Source organism: Mesocricetus auratus, unplaced genomic scaffold, assembly GCF_017639785.1.
Source record: "Mesocricetus auratus isolate SY011 unplaced genomic scaffold, BCM_Maur_2.0 Super-Scaffold_100010, whole genome shotgun sequence".
Lineage (NCBI taxonomy): Eukaryota > Metazoa > Chordata > Mammalia > Rodentia > Cricetidae > Mesocricetus > Mesocricetus auratus.
In genome coordinates, this window is record NW_024429194.1 from 16,618,769 (window position 1) to 16,639,750 (window position 20,982).

At 45.9% G+C, this 20,982-nt stretch overlaps 1 long non-coding RNA gene across 1 annotated transcript; it reads right to left on the reverse strand.

Annotated features, from left to right (window-relative positions):
• Nucleotides 1-18,365: 18,365 nt before the first annotated feature.
• Nucleotides 18,366-20,622, reverse strand: LOC121142608. The gene is made up of 3 exons (XR_005879626.1): nt 20,055-20,622; nt 19,511-19,634; nt 18,366-18,836 (listed from the first exon to the last, which is right to left on the reverse strand). It is a non-coding gene; the product is annotated as an uncharacterized LOC121142608 (long non-coding RNA).
• Between the last annotated feature and the right edge of the window lie 360 nt (nt 20,623-20,982).

Sequence of the window (20,982 nt, forward strand, 5' to 3'; positions counted from 1 at the left end):
GCAGCATCAGTTTGGTGTCAGAAGTTCCAGATCCCGGATCCAGGCACCCAGAAAGTGGCTGCTCCTCGGCCTGACCATCGCCGGCCCCAGGCACGCGTGGACTCTCCTTTCGCTAAGTTCCCCACCACTTCGCTCGGCAAGGCACGATTGCCGCCACCGGGAACCAGCACCTTCTACCTGCCGGTAAGGTTAACTGGTATTCCGAGATTTCTCTCGTGGCCACGTGCATTTTCACTGGCGGCCTGCTGACTTAGGCCTGAATAAAACTCCACTGGTAACAAACTTAACTGCTTTATACAATGTCAACTAACATTACAATGCAAGATGTTAAGAATTTTCTTGTTTTTTTGTATGGATTGGATATTAGAAAGGGTTGAGGACCTATCTGGAAGGTACTTTCTACCCACGATGGTGATTATTAGTTTTATAATCCATATAATTTTGCTAAAGAAATGGTTCAAAAATAGGGCAAAATATGACAAGCTTATACAGGTCATAAAGTCATGGCAGGATGGTTATGAAATCCTAGTACAAAGAATTCAGGAAAATTCCTTGCAGGATAGTAAGGAAGGTTTGGTAAAAAATATTCGGGATATTAAAAATGATAATGTAGGTCTGACAAACAGGTTTAAAGAGACGGAACATAAAATTGAATTACTTTCAGGAAAAATGTGTTCTATATCTATCGATTGAACAGACAGAATATAAAAAGTGGAACATAATGTTGAAATGTTTAACCAACAAAACTGTTCCATGTTTGATGATTTCACTAGCAAACTACAAAGACTGGAACATAAGATTGAAAAGCTAACAGAAAAGATTTGTTCCATGTCTGAGAGCAATGACAAACTAACTGATAGAATGTTATTTCTGGAAGGCAGTTTACATGCTACTGAAATACTTTCTAAGGATGAGAATATTAAATATTTGGAATCAAGTATAAATAATGAATGCAAAAATAAATGATTCTATGACGTCCTTGGAAAATTATTTGACCCAAGAACTTCAAGAGCTCAGAGAATCAATGATGAATAGATTGCAGGTCTTAGAAGACATCAAATCTGATACTTCAGAATCAGACATACAGGCAACAGGTCAGAACAGGGGTTTCCCCACACGTCTCAAATGCCGGAAGATCTCCCTAAGGTTGCTATGCCCTACTTATCATTTTCCCAGTATCTGTAACCGAAAAACCAGCAACGAAAAAGCACCCAAATGGTCCCATGGGAACCTATACAGATGAAGGGCCTAAAAGGAATCCAGGAGGCCATTGTTTCATATAGTCTTCATTCTCCCTATGTCAGAGAGCTCCTAACCTCATAGGCCACTGCAAATAGATTAACCCCAAGAGACTGGGCCCAATTAGCCTTGGCAGTGCTCGAAAATTCATGTCAAATTCAATGGAGACATTTATGGAGGCAAAAGGTGAAAGCCATAGAGATTCAGGGATTAAAAAACAGTCATGAAGCACCCCAAGACAAGATTCTTGGGGAGGGTGCTTACGCTGACCCGCAAGTTCAGTCTGCATATGACAAGCACATGTTGTCTTTATGCTGTACAGCTGCTTTGAATGCTTTGGATAAGGTTTGTGAAACAGGAGAGATAATGCAACCCTATACCAAGGTAGTACAGGGTCCAAGGGAAAGGTTCACTGAATTTTTAGAGAGATTGTTCAGAGCAATAGAAGTACAAGTAACAAATCGATAATCTAGGTATATGAGAACACAAAACCACAATGCAGGCAGGTACTTTGGCCATTAAAATTAAGATCAGTGCCATTGGAGGAATGGGTCTTATATACAGCTAACCTTGAATGTAAAAGTCAGGATACGGGAGCTTGGGTAGGTGAAGCTATTTCTACAGGCTTGAGGAGGCACCAGGATGCCAGATACCCTACCCGTGACGATATAGAGGCCTGGGTAGGGGAGTCAGTCTCCAAAAATTTTAACAGACATAAAGATGCCACGTGCTTTAACTATGGTAAAATAGGACATCTGAGTAGGAACTGTAGACAAAGCATTCCTAGAAATAATGCTTCTACTAGGAATGCTTCGGACAGAAGGCCTCAGCCTTCTGGTTTCTGCAGGAGGTGTAGAAAGGGAAGACACGGGACCAAGGAATGCTGGTCGACTACAGACAGACAAGGTAGACCTTTACAGCTGGGAAACTTAAACAGGAGCCTCAGGAAGGCCCTGAAAACCAAGATTATCCAGTCATTCCCAGTGACAGAGGAGGACAGCCTCTCCCAGGACAATTAGAAGATCCACTGCCCATTGTAAATAATACAGCACTGAATAATACATTAGCTCCAGAGGATGAATCAATTATATCAGGAGGAAATACAAAACGTATATTTTGGCAAACTTCTACACAATATCATAGACCCAAGTTACCAGTTAAGTAAATAATACGATGATTAATGGCATGTTAAACATTGGAGATGACGTCACCATCATAAATCAGAAGTCTTGGCCCCCAATTTGGCGTTTAAAAGAGGTTAACGTTTAATTCTTAGGGATTGGAACCCTATCTCAAGTTAAACAGAGTGTTAGATGGATTGACTTTATTGGGCCAGAAGGACATAGAGGAAGGTTAAAGCCATATGTTGCAGATATTGCTATAAATCTCTGGGGTCGTGATCTATTACAGCAATGGAATATGCAGATTAACATTCCTCCTGTATCAGCTAGGAATTATAGACAAGTTCTTGGTGGTAGAAAGAATATAGTAAGGCAGTACAGAAAACAGATGCCAAACATACAGACTGTACAGAAACAGTATGCTAGTGCCAAACCTACAGAGCAATCAAAAGCTCTACCCTGAAAATGGCTGACAGATGAACCCGTCTGGGTGGGTCAATGGCCTATGACATCTGAGAAGTTAGAGGCTTTGGAGAAGTTAGTTCAGGAACAGCTAGATGCTGGACATATTGAGGAATCAACTAGTGCATGGAATTCACCTGTTTTTGTTGTCAAGAAGAAGTCTGGTAAGTGGAGAATGGTTACTGATCTTAGAGCCATCAACAAGGTAATTCAGCCTATGGGGTCTCTACAACCTGGAATGCCACTACCTTCTCTAATACCTAAGGATTGGCCAATTATAGTTATAGACTTAAAAGATTGCTTCTTCACCATACCGTTACAAGAAAACGACAGAGAAAAGTTCGCCTTCACAGTACCTACCTATAATAATTCCCGTTCGGTACAGAGATTCCAGTGGAAGGTACTACCTCAAGGTATGTTAAATAGCCCAACTTTGTGCTAATATTTTGTGCATAAACATCGGAAATAATTGGTAAAAAATTTCCACATTCATTAATATATCATTATATGGATGATATATTACTGTCTGATTCAAATAAGAATACTTTGGAAAAAGATGTTTGAGGCAGTAAAGGAAACTTTGCCTCACTGGGGAATACAAATTGCCCCAGAAAAATACAAAGAAGAGATTCTATTAACTATTTAGGTTATAAAATAGACTCTCAGAAAATTAGACCGCAGAAAGTACAGATCAGAAGAGATCGTTACCAGACTCTTAATGATCTTCAAAAACTATTAGGAGAAATCTCTCAATTACAGACAATTATTGGTGTAGAAGGGCATGATTTAAAACACCTGAAAATGGCTTTAAAAGGAGATAAAGACCTAAACAGCCCATGATACTATCAGCTGAGGCTGAAAAAGAATTAGAATGGGTAGAAAAGAGAATATTGGAAGCATGTGTGGACCGTGTAGATCCAAAACTGGACTGTATTCTGGTTATTTTACCATCTAGAGACTACCCCTCAGGAATATTAGAATGAGTATTTCTGCAACATAAACAGAATAAAAAATTGAAAACATATATAGAAAAGATCTCTGATTTGATATTAAAAGGTAAGTTAAGGATTCATCAACTGACTGGGAAAGACCCAGCTGAAATTATTGTACCTTTAACTAATGAGGAAATTTCCTCCTTATGGAAGGATAATGAGTATTGGCAAATAGCTTGCAGTGACTTTTTGGGAACTATTAGTAACGGCTATCCCAAAACAGAGAGAATCAAATTCATAAAGAAAACAATTTGTATTCTTCCGCGTATTGTGAGGCAAACATCTATTTCTGGAGTTCTTACCTTCTACATGGATGCAAACAAATCAGGTAAGGCAGGGTATAAATCAGGAAATATAAATAAAGTAGTTCAAAGCCCTTACAACTGCGTACAAATGGCAGAGTTATATGCCATTCTCATGGTACTTAAAGACTTTGCAGAGCCTCTCAATATAGTCATGGATTCTCAGTATGCAGAGAGAGTTGTCTTGCACATTGAGACTGCAGAATTTTTTCTTGATAGTACAGAATTAACCTCATTGTTTTTATAATTACAGGAAACCATCAGAAACAGGACTCATCCTATATATATATATATAAATATAACACACATCAGATCCCATACAGGTCTGCCAGGTCCTCTGGCACAAGGCAATGATGAAATTGATTGTTTATTAATAGGTAATGTGTTGGAAACTTCAGAACTTCATAAGAAACACCATGTTAACAGCAAAGGTTTAAAGAAGGATTTTTCTATCACCTGACAACAAGCCAAAGAAATAGTAAGAATTGCCCCACTTACTCATTCTTCAATCAAACACCATTACCAGCAGGTTGTAATCCTAAAGGTATTCACAGAAATGAACTTTTGCAAATGCATGCATTTCACTTCCCAGAATTTGGCAGTTTGAAATATGTACACCATACCATAGACATGTTCTCAGGCTTCCAATGGGCTACTGCCCTCAGCTCTGAGAAAGCTGATTCTGTTATTACATACCTCTTAGAGGTGATGGCTGTTATGGTTATACCTAAAACAATAAAAACTGACAATGCTCCAGCATATGTCTCCAGTAAATTGGAACAATTTTTCAAATATTATAATATAAAACATGTAACCTTACAATCCCACAGGACAAGCAGTGATTGAAAGATCTAACCGAACCTTAAGAGATGCTTCATAAACAGCCAGAGGGAACAAAGACCTCCAAACACAGATTACATAATGCTTTACTAACGTTGAATTTTCTTAATGCTGATGAAAAAAGACAAACTGCAGCAGAAAGACACTGGACTACAGAGAAGACTTCTGAACTGAACCAACTGGTGTATTTTAAGGATGTTATGACCTCAGTCTGAAAACCAGGATATGTGGTACATTGGGGAAAGGGGTTTGCTTTTGTTTCCACAGGAAAAGAAAAACTTCGGGTTCCATCGAAATTAATTAAGATTTTATCAGAACAGAAGACATCTCAGGAGGAGGAAAGATAACAGCTCGTCTACAAAATCATATTCTACCATGGTAGAATGAGTTTTCCAGAGAACAAGGGATTTCCTGACAGCAATCATCAACTGCTTCAGAAAGAGAACGAGGATCCACTTTCTTGATTCCACCTGATTCGACTGGATGCATCTGAACTGCTCCATATCATCGACTCCACCTGACAAGCACCATCCTGAAACCAGCTTGGAAGTACATCACTCAACACAACTCCAGACCAAGGAACTGAAACAACACACCTTCTACAATCTGGCCAGAGCTTCAGACGAGAGCTTCCATCAACACTAGAACTCCATCAGGAACTTCAATCAAGCATCTACTGCCAAACAGAGACTGTCTGATCTACTGAAGATTTTGTTATGTTAACATTTTTCTTCTCACAGTTCCCCAAGAGATTGTAATTGGGCATGGCTAGGGGCGTTACAGAGGAAGGTATAAAAGACTGAACAGCGGAAGTCTCACGCTCTTTTCCGGCTTTCCGGCTTCCAGTTCCGCGGTGGAAAACTACTCAGCTCATCTGGGTTACTTGTTTGTCTCTTGTGAGTAATTTCTACAATAAATACTTACTCATACTTTCAGTAAGTGTGCCGTTTATCGCTGCAGCATCAATGGCATTATCACCTCACCACACAGTACCCATCCTGTGTCCTCAATGTCTGGCTGCTGGCTCCTCCTTTCTCCTTCCCAGAGCTCTCTGTCCCCAGAAGTCCCACGTAGCCTCTTCCTGCACAACTCTTTATTAAACCAATCACAGTGACACATCTTCACACAGTGTACAGGAATATCCCACAACATTTAAATCCCTCCCTACTCATTCCTGTGACTCTTCTCTATCCATCTCCCTGGGTCCTCCACACTCTCTATGACTAATTCTTGTGAACTAGTTGTTGGCTCTACCCCTGATCAGAGGTTAATTGTATTAACACGGTCTCAGAGTTTCACAGTGCCATCAAATATCCCACAGCTCCTAACAGTAAGATCAGGCAACCCTACAATATACGCTCATGGGTCTCTCTCTACCATCTTGGCCTCTTTTCCTGTCACCAGTTTCCTCAGAGGTCTTCTCTTTGGAGACTGCGAGTCCTTTCTGCCTCGGACACTTATTTCTCCCTCCCAGAACATTCTTCCCTAGCTTTTACAGAAAGGCCTCCTCCTCTAGCCTCCCCTTCCTTGTCTTAGTTAGGGTTACCGTTGCTGTGATGAAACACCATGACCAGAATCACCCTGTTGGGGAGGAAAGGATTTATTTGTTTTATACTTACACTTCACATTTCATCATCAAAGGGGGTCAGAGCAAGAACCTAAACAGATGAGGAACCTGGAGAAAGGAGCTGATGCAGAAGCCATGGAGAAGAGCTGGCTTGTTCATTATGGTTTGCTCAACCTACTTTCTTTGGGGGGGCATTGAGACAGGCTTTCTCTGTGTTAACTTGGTGCAAGCTAGATTCATCTGAGTGGAGGAAAGCTCAATTGAGAAAATGCCTCCATAAGATCAGCTTGTCAGCCGGGCGTTGGTGGCGCACGCCTTTAATCCCAGCACTCGGGAGGCAGAGGCAGGCGGATCTCTGTGAGTTCGAGGCCAGCCTGGTCTACAAAGTGAGTTCCAGGACAGCCTCCAAAAAACCACAGAGAAACCCTGTCTCGAAAAAAAAAAAAAAAAAGATCAGCTTGTCAGCAAGCCTGTGAGACATCTTCTTAATTAATAACCGATGAAGAACGGTCCAGGCCATTATAGGTGGTGCCTACCTGTTGGGGCCTAGCCCCCAAAGGGTCTCTCAGTTGTTTGTCAGCTGATAGCCACAGGTGCATCCTGTTTTCTAGTCCTGGCTTACTGCCCCCACATTGCTCCACTGACATCAACATCTAACAGGAGGAAAACATGCTCTCTTCCACCTGGGGTTTTTCTACTGTTTTGTAAGACTATATGTAAGACTGCTCCCTCCTATAAGAGAGAGACCTCTTAGCACTTGCAAAATAAAGACACTTCTTAGTACAAACAGCTGGACATCTGGTCTTTCTTTTCCTGATACCTCAGGGTCGCTTGTGGTGTGGCTCCGCACCTAGCTAGGCAGGTGATACCTGGGTGTTCTAAAAACAAAGTATATTGAGAAATCCGTGAGAAGCAGGCCAGTAAGCAGGGTTCCTCCACAGCTTCTGCTTCAGTTCCTGCCCTGGCTCCCCTTGGCGATGGACTGTCACCAGGAAGTGTAGGATGAAATTAACCCTTTCCTCCCCAGGTTGATTTTGGTCCTGTTCTTCATCGCAGTAGTGGAAACCCTAACTCAGACAGTAGCTAAAAGTGATAGTCCTGCCACCATTCCCCCACGTGCTAAGATTGCATGTGTACCTCATGCCTGGCTTGCCTATTTGTCTGAGACAAGGTCTCTTGTAGCCCTGTGGAGCTTTATTGTGAACACTTCCGGCTATCAGGAAGGTGACACACCTACAGCCCATTGCTCATCTGAATGCTTAGAGGACGCCATTGGCCTGCTTGTCCATGGTTTAGTGGCCATGGGCAATTACTGACAGCATCTTTCTTACCTGCGGTGAGCTGCCCTGGGAGGAAGACCTGGCACAGGTACCAATGTAATTTCATCAACAATTGTGGATTCCAGGCCTAAAACACACTGCCTTGGCACATACTTGTTAGAGCCTTTCTCACTGAAAAAGGCACTGAAAAAATTCCATCCCATCCCCCCCTCCATCCATGGGGGTGGCAGCTCTCCCATTCTAGATGCCAGTCTGGCCAATGTGATCACCATGGGTTAGAAAGTTGTGGTGGTTTGAGAGAAAAGGCCCCAAAGGGAATGGCAATATTAAGAGGTGTGGCTTTGTTGGAGTTGGTATGACCTTGTTGGAGGGAGTGTGTCATTTGGGGGTGGGCTTGAGGTCTCCTATGCTCAAGCTACACCCAATGAGATAGACCACTTCCTGTTGCCTTTGCCAGATGTAGGACTCTCAGCTACTTCTCTAGCACCATGATAATAGTGGACTAAAGCTCTGAAAATGTAAGCCACCCCAATGAAATGTTTTCCTTTTTTTATTTTTAAGATTTATTTATTACATATACAGTGTTCTGCCAGAAGAGGGCACCAGATTGAATTGTAGATGGTTGTGACCACCACGTGGGTGCTGGAAATTGAACTCAGGACCTCTGGAAGTGCAGTCAGTGCTCTTAACCTCTGAACCACCTCTCCAGCCCCAAATGTTTTCTTTTTTAAGAGTTGCTGTGGTCATGGTGTCTATTCACAGCAATAGAGACCCTAAGATAATGGTCAAGGCTACAGGAACAGATGCCATGTGCAGGTTAACATACTTGGCAAGCTCTAGATGTGAGGGAACCACTGTCCAGGACATTACCTCAAAAGTTTCTTTTCTTGTTAAAATCTTACACAGTAATAGACAAATGCATCCTGGGGACTTTTATTTGAACGGGGTTTCTGGACCCCCAACATCACAGGTTTGTTAAGAGAAGCTTTATCTTGCTAGCCGCTTTGGTTTATCACCCGCCAGTCACCTGGGCTCTGCCACATTGTAGTCCCCAAATAAACACACAGGAGGCTATATTAATTATGAAGCTGTTGGCCTTGCTTGTCTCTTACTGGCTAGCTCTGCTTTAAGTAATTACCCCATAATTGTTAATCTAAGTATGTCTCTTACCAGAGAATAGTTCCGGGCTCCTACCCCATGGCGATTACATGTTGACTCTCCTGTGTTTCTCCTTCCCAGAGTCCTCCTGGACTCCTAGTCCCTCCTATCTAGATTCCCTATTGGCCAGACAGTGCTTTATGGCATAAGACTTCCCCAACACAGGTTTGTTCTCCACCTTTTCCCCTTCTATGTTGTTTGTTTTTATTTTAAATGTTGGCTCATTTTATTTTCATGGGATGTTTGCCAAAGACAGATCTTTAAAATCCATTTTTGTGAATGGAGGAAAGGTTTTCCCATTTTTTCCTCCTCAAATTGTCTTAGTAATTGGACTGGCACTTCCTGAAGAGCTCCTACTGACGTGGGACCCAAAGACACGCAGATGAGGTACCCTTGCAGCTATCCGTAGGCCCTGCTCCTAGTCATCAGTGTCAGTTACTTTATCACAGGTGTGGATCATCTGATGTAGTAAATGCCACTCTCAGGCACCTGGGTATCTATTAGGTGTGCTTTATTTTAATTGTGGTCTGTGTATCCTTATGTGTGTGTGTGCATAGGTGTGGGTAGGAGCCCACAGAGACTAGGAAAGGGCACTCACCAAGTCCTCTGTGCTGGAGTTACAGATGTCTGTGAGGTGCCTCCCATGGGTGCTGGGATCCGAACACTGGTCCTCATGATTTGGCAGACTGCACCTGTGCATCTCAACCCGAAGTTTCCAGAGCTGCGATTCAAACAGGTCAATAGCTCCTTGACATGGCCAATGAAAACCAGCTGCTCCCTGCTTTTCAGCCCTGGATGGCGTCCCTCCCCAGCCCCTCTGGCCCTCCCTCCCCCCACTTCCTGTCTTGGTTCTGCTCTCATCTCCATTTAGGCAGCATTTGAATTATTTGATAGCCCAGACAGAATTCATATTACCTCCAGGAGATGAAAATTTGACTTCCAACATCAATCTGGCCCTGGGAGAAGCCTCAATTACACTTTTGTTTTGTTCTTAAGATACATCCTCAGCCGGGCGTTGGTGGCGCACGCCTTTAATCCCAGCACTCGGGAGGCAGAGGCAGGTGGATCTCTGTGAGTTCGAGGCCAGCCTGGTCTACAGAGCGAGTTCCAGGACGGCCTCCAAAGCCACAGAGAAACCCTGTCTCGAAAAACCAAAAAAAAAAAAAAAAAAAAAAGATATATCCTCAACTTGTCTCATTGGATTGATTGTTTGTTCTCTAAAATGACCTGGAAATTAATTCCCTTGACTTTCTAGTGGTAGTTGTCCATAGCACACCTGTGCAAACTTTTGCTGTTCCCAGTATCCAGGTTAACTGGTCTATGAAGCTTTCCTCACATGAATTATTTTCTTTTTCTTCTTGTTCTCTCTCTCTCTCTCTCTCTCTCTCTCTCTCTCTCTCTCTCTCTCTCTCTCTCTCTCTCTCTCTCTCTGTGTGTGTGTGTGTGTGTGTGTGTGTGTGTGTGTGTGTGAGCACATGCGTAGGTGCTTGTATGTAAAGGGTGTCAGAGGACAACCTTGGGTATTGTTCTCAAACACTGTATACCTTTTTCTTTTTTTAAGACAGGGTCTCTCATTGGTTTGGAACTTGCCAAACCTTTGAGCCCCTCTTAGCTCTGCCTCCCCTTTTCCTCGGGTTCTGGTGATTGGCTCAAGTCCTTGAACTTGGAAAGCAAGCCCTTTCTTTGCCAGACAAACTATCTCCCCAGCCCTCCACCCCACTCCCACTTTTTGAGACAAGGTTTCATGTAGCTCAGCCTGGTCTGGATTTGTTCTGTAGCTGAGGTTGACCTTAGATTCCTGCTCTTTCTACTCCCACCCCCTGGGGGCTGGGATTACAGACCTGCTCCACCACACCCAGTGTAGAGGTGCCAGGTAGGAATCCAAGGTTTCATGCATGCTAGGCAAGCAGTGCACCACTGACACCCATTCCCAGCCTCTTGCACAATTATTTTCTACCAAAAAAGAGTACAGGAAACAGATCGAAGGCATCTGTCTAGCAGTACACTCTGAGAGCTGGAATATAAATCTACTTCCCTCTGTTTGCTCGTCTCCCAAACCCACCTTTTATTTTCCCAATATAACTGTGCCATAAATCCTGGTGCCTTTATTCAGGTTGCCAGAAGGCAGAGGTATGTGTGGCTGTGTGACTGTCACGCCCTCCAGATCCATAAGACTCCTGGTCTACACTTCATAAGACTCCTGGTCTACACTTCATAAGACTCCTGGTCTACACTTCATAAGACTCCTGGTCTACACTTCATAAGACTCCTGGTCTGCACTTCATAAGACTCCGGGTCTACACTTCATAAGACTCCTGGTCTACACTTCATAAGACTCCTGGTCTACACTTCATAAGACTCCTGGTCTACACTTCATAAGACTACTGGTCTACACTTCATAAGACTCCTGGTCTACACTTCATAAGACTCCTGGTCTACACTTCATAAGACTCCTGGTCTACACTTCATAAGACTCCGGGTCTACACTTCCTGCTTGTTCATCTCCCATCGTACAGAGCACTAAGATCCCACAGATCCCCTTGCTCCTTGCACTATGAACGCCCCAGAGCATTTCCCTGATGCCACCTCTGCCTTCCGGCCGGATCTATACACGTCTCCAATAGCAGAAGGAACCAACGCTACTGAGGCACAAGTTTCCTTTGTCTCATTGTCCAGCTCTCTGCTCTATCTCTTGGTCTCTCTTTCTCTTCCGGTGCATGAGAGGACTTAGTTTTCATCTTTAATCTTTCTGTTGAATTTCACCAACGACTATTTGTCTTTTTTCATGTTCTTATTCTTTTTTATTTAAGATTTATTATGTATAGTGTTCTGTCTGCATGTGTGCCTGCGGTCCAGAAGAGGGCGCCAGATCTCATTACAGATGGCTGTGAGCCACCTTGTGGTTGCTGGGAATTGAACTCAGGACCCCTGGAAGAGCAGTCAGTGCTCTTAACCTCTCAGCCATCTCTCCAGCCCCATGTTCTTATTCTTTGAATGTTAGCTTAACTCGGCTCCCACCAGCAGCTCTTTTGAGACAGGGTCTCACTTAAGTAGCCCGGGCTGTCCTGGAACTCAGTCTGTAGACAAGGCTGGCCTAGAACGCACAGAGATCCACCTGCCTCTGCCTTCTGAGAGCTGGGATTAAAGGCATGCGCCGCCATGCCAGGCCCCCATTCTCTTTTATTCACAGTGCCTTCTCACCGTGGGTGGCATTTTCTCGGCACTTTGCCTTTCTGGTTTCCCTGGAGTGTTACTACTCCTCTAGTGTGGGTTTTCCCTTGGCTGTCCTTCAGTGGGACCTGAAGACCCAATTGCTCCTGGCAGGTGCACTTGGGGACAACTGGCTTACTTTCTAGGGGTTCCTGCAAGGTATTATTCCTGGGCACTTTTTCTGCTGAGTGCTTGGGGCCGGTGACATCCAGAGACAGAGTGTAGGAAAGAGGGTCATAATCTCACAGTCAAAATCATCCAGGCCCCACCATTCCTGGGGTACCTATGAGTAGATGGCTCAAATACAGTTCACCCAGAGTTGCTAACCCCAGCTGTGGATAAGCCAGGCATGGAACCAGATCCCTCAGGACAGTGGTGCTCAACCTGTGGGTCACGACCCCTTTGAGGGCTCGAATATCAGATTCATAGCAGTAGCAAAATTACGGTTGTGAAGTAGCAACAAAAATAATTTTATGGTTGGGGGTCACCACAACATGAGGAACTGTATTAAAGGGCACAGCATTAAGAAGGTTGGGAACCACTGCCTTAGTGAAACCTGTGGCCTTACTGTTGGCCATGGCTGCCTTCAAGTGCAGCGTCCTCAGAGTTTCCACGAGGAGTCATTTCCACAATAGCCTTCCATCCCACCTGTGAGAGGGTACGCTCCCCTGGCATGGATGAAGATGGACCACACGACTTATCTCAGCCAACGTCATTTATGCAGAGTGACGAGGGCCACCGTGGAGCAGAAACCATCTGGCCACCTCACTGATCCTGTGCCAGAGAGGGCTGTTCCTCCACCTTGCTCCAGGACCAGGATGTGAGCTCCAGAAATGGAACCAAAGTGAGGAGCTACATAGAGCTGGGCAAGGAACTCAGGCAGGAAACATGTCTTGGATGTGCATCCATTGTGAACCTGGGATGCTTGTTACAACACAAAACTTGCTGCTACACCTATGGGTCCAGTTCCATCTCCTGGCCTTCAGTTGGTGGTAACGAATATTAAAATCTCTCATTTGATGTGGGGACACAGTTCAGTGGGAAGAGAGGTCTCTGCATAGCCTGGTGACTTCAGAACCCACATGAATGTGGGAGAAAAAAGTTGTCCCCTGACCAGTAACATGGCATGAGCATATCACACACACATTAATAATAATAAAACAGCAATAAAATTTGTAAAACTCGTATTCATTTAATCACTCCTGTCTCTTCCCCAGTTTTCTTTGTCCAGTGGCTTTCTCCCTAGTTTAAAATACCTTCCTGGGTCTGGAGGTGCACACCTATACTTCCAGGTCTCAGGAGGCTGAGGCAGAAGCTCTTGAGTTCACGGGCAGCCTGTACTACAATAGCCAAATCCTGCCTCTGGTTATATATCTCTATTTCTAATCTCTAATGGTCTCTAATCATCTCTAATCGTCTCTAATCTCTATCTCTGTCTGTCTGTCTGTCTGTATCGCTTCACTGTCATTTAGGTCAGTGAACCATTTCCAGCTGGGATTGTAGTCTCCACTAATTGTTTTTGTCATTTCTCGTCAGTGCCTGTGGCTGTGTACCAGACTTTTTCTTTTAGGCCACCAATCAGCTCCCAAATCACGACACAGAGACTTAATTAGTTTTGAATGCTTGGCCTAGCTTAGGCATGTTTCTGGCTCGCTCTTTCAAATTAACCTGTTTCTATTTATCTACCTGTTGCCTTGGGACTTTTTACCTTCTTTTGGGATATCTTACTTTCTTTCTTTCTTTTTTTTTTTTCCGAGACAGGGTTTCTCTGTATTGTTTTGGAGGATGTCTTGGAACTCTCTGTAGACAAGGCTGGCCTCGAACTCACAGGGATCCACCTGCCTCTGCCTCCCGAGTGCTGGGATTAAAGGCATGCGCCACCAAGCCCGGCGGGATATCTTATTTTCACTGCTTCTCGTGTCTGCTGGCTGGCAGCTGCCTGGCCCTGGGCATCTCCCTTGTTCTCCCCTGTCTTCTCCATCTTGTCCCTCTCAAGCTTAGATTCTCCTCCTCCTTATTCTCTCTCCCTGCAGGCAGCCCCGCCTATCCTTTTCCTGCTTAGCTATTGGCTGTTCAGCTTTTTATTAGGCCAATCAGGTGCCTTAGGCACGCAAGGTGAAACAAATGCAACCCGACTTCACATAATTAAACACACGTCCTTACATTGTTAAATAAAAGCAGCATAAACAAACGTAACACGTTTTTGCCTAGTTAAAATAATATTCAAGGCCAGCCTGGTCTCCAGAGTGAGTTCCAGGACAGCCTCCAAAGCTACAGGGAAACCCTGTCTTGTAAAATTAAAAAAAAAAAAACCCACAATATTCCACAACAGGCATGGACTCCAAACATGCTTTACTGGCTTCTCTAGATCTGTTCCACTGGTGTTAAATCCTCTTTGTCACCCTCCTCTTTTTTTTTTTTTTTTGAGAAAGGGTTTCTCTGTAGCCCTGGATGTCCTGGAACTGGCTCTGTAGACCAGGCTGGCCTTGAACTCACAGAGATCCACCTGCCTCTGCCTCCTGAGTGCTGGGATTACAGGCGTGCGCCACCACTGCCACCACCACCTGATGTTGTCCTTTCATTCTTTCAGAACAAGTTCATGAGAGCACAACTCCTGGTACCCCATCGGTTTGTGAGCGCTCTCAATCCCACTTTTAGGCTTGAAGGATCATGGCTTAGGATACATTTGAAATTTCACCCCACTCTTTCCACTCCAGTTTCACCCATCAGTCTGATTTCCCCCCCTCCCCCACCAAACATTCCTCTCCTCCTCCTCTCCTCCTAGATTAATTCCTAGCAAACGACCACAAACCCGGCAGTATGTGGTCACATCACTTATCCCCTCTGAATAAATTCTAGAGTCTAGCAGTCCAAGCCCAGATGTGGGAGGGCCGGCCGCTGTGGGAGGGTGAGGGCTCGCTCACCAGCCCACCTAATCCTGCAGCTGCCCTTGGCATTCCTTAGTACAGAGCCTGTCACTTCACCCTGCCTCTCTGGTCACAGGCATTCTCTCTGTGTCCCTGTGCCTCTGTGTCCCAATCTCCTTCTCCTTATAAGGACACTCATTGCTGGTCTTGGGACCCACCCTAGCTTGGTGCCACCATATCTTAGCTTGATCACAACTGCAAAGGCTGCTTCCAAATAAGGTTGCAATCCCAGGTGCTGGTGGTTAAGGCCCAGGCATTACCCTTTGGGGGGACACAATCCATCCCACTCCAACCCTTTCACATTTTCAGATTTTTTTCCTCATCCCAGAGTAATTTCCAGCACTTAAGAGGGCAGAGAGTAGAGGCAGAAGGTTCAAGAATTCAAAACAATTATCAGCTGAGCCCAGCCTAGACCACATTGAGACTCTGTCTCAAAAACAAATACAAAATCCCAAACAAAGCAAAAAAAAAAAAAAAAACCCAAAGCAAGAAGAGAGTGTATATGTGTCTGTTTTATTTTACATCTTATTTATGTGTGGGTGTGTGGGGCCTATGACTGCCATGCCAAGCCTTCGAAAGGACGTCAGAGGTTAACTGCCATGGCAAGCCTTCGGAAGGACGTCAGAGGCTAACTGAATTGGTTCTCTCCTGCTATCATGTGGATCCTGGGGTTTGAATTCAGTTCTTTGGGCTTGGCAGCAAGTGCCTTTACCACTGAGTCATCTCCTTGGCCCCATTTTCCCTTTTAATCTGATAATTTTCTACTCAAGTTTTGGGATATTCTTATCTTCGTGTGTATGTGTGCATGCGTATATGTGGCACATATTTGTATATTTGTGTGTCTACATTTTTGTGTATCTGTATGTCAATGTGGTGTTTGTAGTTTATGTGTAGTGAGTGCAACCATATGTGGTGTATATGTATTTTGTATTGTGGTAGATGGGTCTTTGTGTGTATATGCATGTATCTATATTTTGTGTGCATGCCTGTATTTTTATGTAGTATAAGTATATTGTTATGTGTTTTTTGTATATGTATGCTGTATATGTTGCTACTTGTCTGTATGTAGCATATGTGTCTATGTATGGTATGTGGTACATATTGCTGTGTATGAGTATGTGGTGTGGATGACTCTCTGTGGCTGGTACCCCAACACCAGCTCCCGGTAGACCTGGTACAGGGATAGTAGTAGCATCTATGTATCCATCTTCCATATCTTTTTTCCTTGACATCATTTTCTGGATCTATGCTGGAGAAATCAATTTCTGGTCTCTGTCTTCCTCTCGGGAGCTCTTCACTTAACAATGCTACTTTGAGGTCTGCTTTTAAACCCACGTTTATTCCCACATCTATGCATGCACAGTGTCCCCTGGTTTTCCGGGATATCTCTAATGCTCAGGAGCCTCTGGTCACCCTCTCAGGGGTAGGAGCAGGGGCCGTTTCCTCCTTCAACTGAACGGCTGCTTCCTGTTTATTTTGGAGGGATGCCTGAATAAGGGCCGTGATGCCCTGGTCTTCATCCCAGATGTTTAACATGGCAAAGAAGCTCTGCCGATGGTGCTCAGCTCAGGAGCTAGAGACGGTCCTGGGTCTTCCCAAGAGTCTATGAGACGGAGGCAGGACGCCAGGGTGGGAGGGGAGCTGCTTCAATGGACGTGGACAGTAGAGGGGCTGTTACTGGCTTTGTAAATGGACAGAGGATGGGCCTGCGAGCAGAGAGGCGGGAAAACAGGTCCTCCCGGGCCCTTCCTCAGGAGAGCCTGCCGACACCCCACTGTCAGTCTGCGACACGCCCAGGGAATAACAAAGGTGTTCTGTGTTAAGCCAGTAAGTTTATGGTCATTTGTTACAGCAGTCAGAAAAAAACGGACATGACGATTTCACTGAGCTCAACTGTAGGCTGGTCAGTGTAGCAGCCATGCCTCCTGCTTGTGGTGGGAGAGAGGAGAAGTTTGGGGGACACTTTGGGGTTGCTCTTGGCCCCTCCTCAGAGGCAAACTATTCATAAACATAATATTATTTATAATGAACAATATTAAACACAATATTCTGAAGTACTGGGGACCCAGAACTGAGGATATGTTAGGCAGACACTCTACTACTGAACTGTACCCCCAAACTCTTCATGTTCATTAAAAACAAAACAAAACTGGAGCCATGTGTGGTGTTGGACATCTAATCCCTGTACCTGGGACACAGAGACAGACAGATCCCTATGAGTTTGAGGACAGCCTGGTCTACATGGCGAGACTACTGAGTGAAACCTTGAATCATAATAAATACATAAAAGGAATTTATGGCTCACAGCCTATTCTTGGTATTTGGGGGTGCAAGGCAGGAAAACCTTGACTCTGAGGCCTGTTAGTTCCCACCCCGGCAGCGGGCTGCCTCTGCGCCAAGGCGGTTTCATGGCGATCATGTGTTGGTGCTTTCCACTGTGAGCTATGGGACACGTGCACCCCTCAAAAGTGTCCGCCAGGCACAGTTCGCCCTCTTCCTCTCTTCCCCCTCTTGTCTCTTCCCTATTCTCTCTGTCTGTCGTCTGCCTGCCTCTCTCATGTCCCAACTCTGACAGCCTTTGACCTTTCCCTTGCCCCCTCCCCCCTTCCCCAGTAAAAAGCACTAACTGTTGCCTGAGTGTTGCTTAGTGGCTTACCTCGGCAGGGCCAGGGCCAGAAAGGTACCGGCTACACCTCTCTTTCCTCTTTAACCATTTCAAGGCCAAGCTGGGCCCGTCCTTTCTTCCCCAGCACCACCTCTGTGTAAGAGGATGGGGGACAGAGACAGAGTAACACCCGATGACAAGTTGGGTCTGGCAAGGTAACTCAGGAGGTAGAGGTGTTTGCTTCTAAGCCTGATGATTCAAGTTCGATCCTGGGGACCCACATAGTGGAAGTTGTCCTCTGTGGAATATATGATTATGCCCACACTCGCACGCACACACGCAAATAAATGTAGGGTAGGTGGATGGGGCGGGGGGGGGGGGAAGATGGCAACTGAGTAGGGATAAGCACCAGGGTACCCTTGGGTACCCATCTGCACCGGCTAGCACTGGAAAGGGGGGGAGGGCACCAGGCTGAGCCAGGAACAATGACCTCCCGCAGAACATAGCTCCTTCTGGGGGCCCCATCTGTCTCAGTTCCCACCTCCAACCTGGACCAGGATCCAGGCTTCACAGCACCCTCATCTGCAAACCAGTGTAGGTAAACACACCTTGCCAGAGGTTCTGCCCCTCCTCCTGACCCCGCCCATGCACACAGCCCCGCCCCCGGGAGGACCTGCCCTGCGAACCCCAAGGCCGTGGTGAGATCCAAGATCCGCTCCTACAAGCCGCTGAGCCCCCTTATGCCCACCCTTCCCTCACTAGACTCTGTACTGTGCTTGGGTGCTCCTTCAGCCTACACCCTCCTTCCTGATGCTCTCCACCGGGTGACAGTCAGAGCGCCATGACTGCTAAAACCAGGGGAGGGGAGGGGAGTGTGTACTGGGGGAGGTGCTTTCTTCCTCTAAAGCTGAGGCCGGATAAACCCTCAGGTGGGTCAGGAAGAGTGCACTTGCCAGCCACGCACTGGCTTTCAGGGACCAAGAGGACTTCCTAGTGGCCATGGGTCCTCTCGTGCCCCCAGGCGGTCAGCTGCCTCGGAGAAGCGCCAGGCCCTTTGGCTCCTTTGAGGTCTCAGATGCCAGCAGCGGCAGGAAACCGGTGGCCGTGTTTCCTGTGGGAGTTGAAGTTTTTCCCTGTGGATAAGCATTCTTTTCTTCAGTTTGTTTCTTGATCTGGGATCTACAAGCCCCCATCCCAACCCCGCCACCCCCACCCACCCCCACCCACCCCCACCCACCCCCACCACAAAGTATGTTGTTTTGAAACAGCATTGTTCTGAGATTTCAAAGCCAAGGTCATCAGTCAACACAAGGTTTTTTGTTTTTTTTTTTAATCCAACTATAATAGTAAAATCCGGGTGAAGTACACTGGGAAATTGGAAAAGTATACGAGATTTTTTTCTTCTTATTTACTTATTTGGTTTTTCAAGACAGAGTTTCTCTGTGTAACAGCCCTGGCTGTCCTGGAACTCACTCTGTACACCAGGCTGGCCTCGAACTTACAGAGATCTGCCTGCCTCTGCCTCCCGAGTGCTGGGATTAAAGGCATGTGCCACCAATGCCCGGCAAATACGAGATTTTAAAAGCTGCAATTGCTGTGTGGAGGTAAGAAGTCTTGTGGCATATTTTCCATCCAAAAGAATATTCACATTTATGTCAAATGCCGGAGGCCCTAAAACTGGACTTGACACTTAATGTTGCGTGCGTACATTCCTACAGGCCTTGTGAAACTCCATCCCACAGCTGGGGTCCTTTGCTCTCTGACCTTGTCCTTGGTATTGTGATACAGCGGTAGAAGGACACACTACCTCATGGTGAGGTGAATTGTCTGCCAGGACTCTGCTCTGCCTCTCACATTGATCTGGGAGACCCACTGGTCCCTTGTCCCTTGCAGCTCCACGGAGATGGAGAGTTTGTAGTCGCATTCTCCACCTGCCAGAGAGAGGAATAACTGGCCGGCACAAAGCCACTCAGTGGCCAAGTGGGAAGCCTGAGTAACTGGCAGAGAACCCAGGGGCCAGGAGCAGGGCGGGGTGGCTGGTAGCAGATCCAGCACCTCTGCCCTGGGAGTGCTCCCAACAGGGTTCTATCCTGACTTCCAAGGGAGACCTCATTTTGGACCTTTTCCCTGCCTGCTGGCCAGCAACTGCTGAGCTGTCCCAAGGACAATGACAGGGAGTCGGCTCTGCAGTCCACACACTCGTATACACAGACAGACAGACAGACAGACAGACAAACACACACACACAAACACATACCACACAGACACACACACACACACAGACAAACACATACCACACAGACAGACAGACAGACAGACACACACACACACACACACACACACACACTCACCTGGCCCAGGAGGTGGAGGTCTGCAGGGCAGCTGCCTCCTACCCCCTCCTAGTGTTCTCACAGAGAACGAGTTCTCTCACAGAGTTCCCACAGCATTCTCTTTATCTCCACAGTCTTCTCCAATCTCAGATAATTCGATCAGATCAAAAAATTCAGGAAGTAGTAAAAAACCACACAGAGGTCCCCAGGCTGCCCTTGCTCCAAACCCCAGGCAGGTCGGGGTTACCAGAATTTTGTTCCAGCACATGGGTCACACGGTGAGATGTCACAGGGTGTTTGGACAGACTACAGGCTACTCTAGCTGCTACTGGCCCACCTTGTCCAGTCCTGGGGCCTTGGTCTGCCAGTCGACGACTGAGAGCCACGCTCAGATCCCTAGGCCGAACTCCTTGGCCCTCATTGCCTTTCCCTGGACATTGGCTTCTCATACTATTTTACCTCTTGGCTTTTTAGCCTGGTCTCAGGGGTATAGCTGAGTCCTGGACCTCTCCTGGGGCACAGTCTATACCATGAAAGGGGTAAACTAAACTCAAAGGCTTCACTTCTAATAATTTAGAAATAAAGGGACCAGACCCTCACTCAGCCCCCTGCTTTAGCAGCCATGACAGGCTACAGAAAAGACAATTAGGCCTCTGACACAAGGAAACTCCAGATGCTCTGGCCTCCTGGAGCCTAGGGCCAAAACTGAACACAAAGAAACTCCAGACCTCCCCAGAAACTCCAGACCTCCCCGGCCTCCTAGATACTTGGTTCCTGGGAACTGTTTGGTCACAAAAGAAACTCCAAGGGAGACCAAAACCTCCCCTGTAGTCTCCAGGATACAATTCTGAAAACTATTCATATCTGTGTACAACAGGCCACCTGCAAGTAACAAGACTATGCATAGAAACTACAGAATGTTCCCTCTCAGCACTGACCAATGAAAATA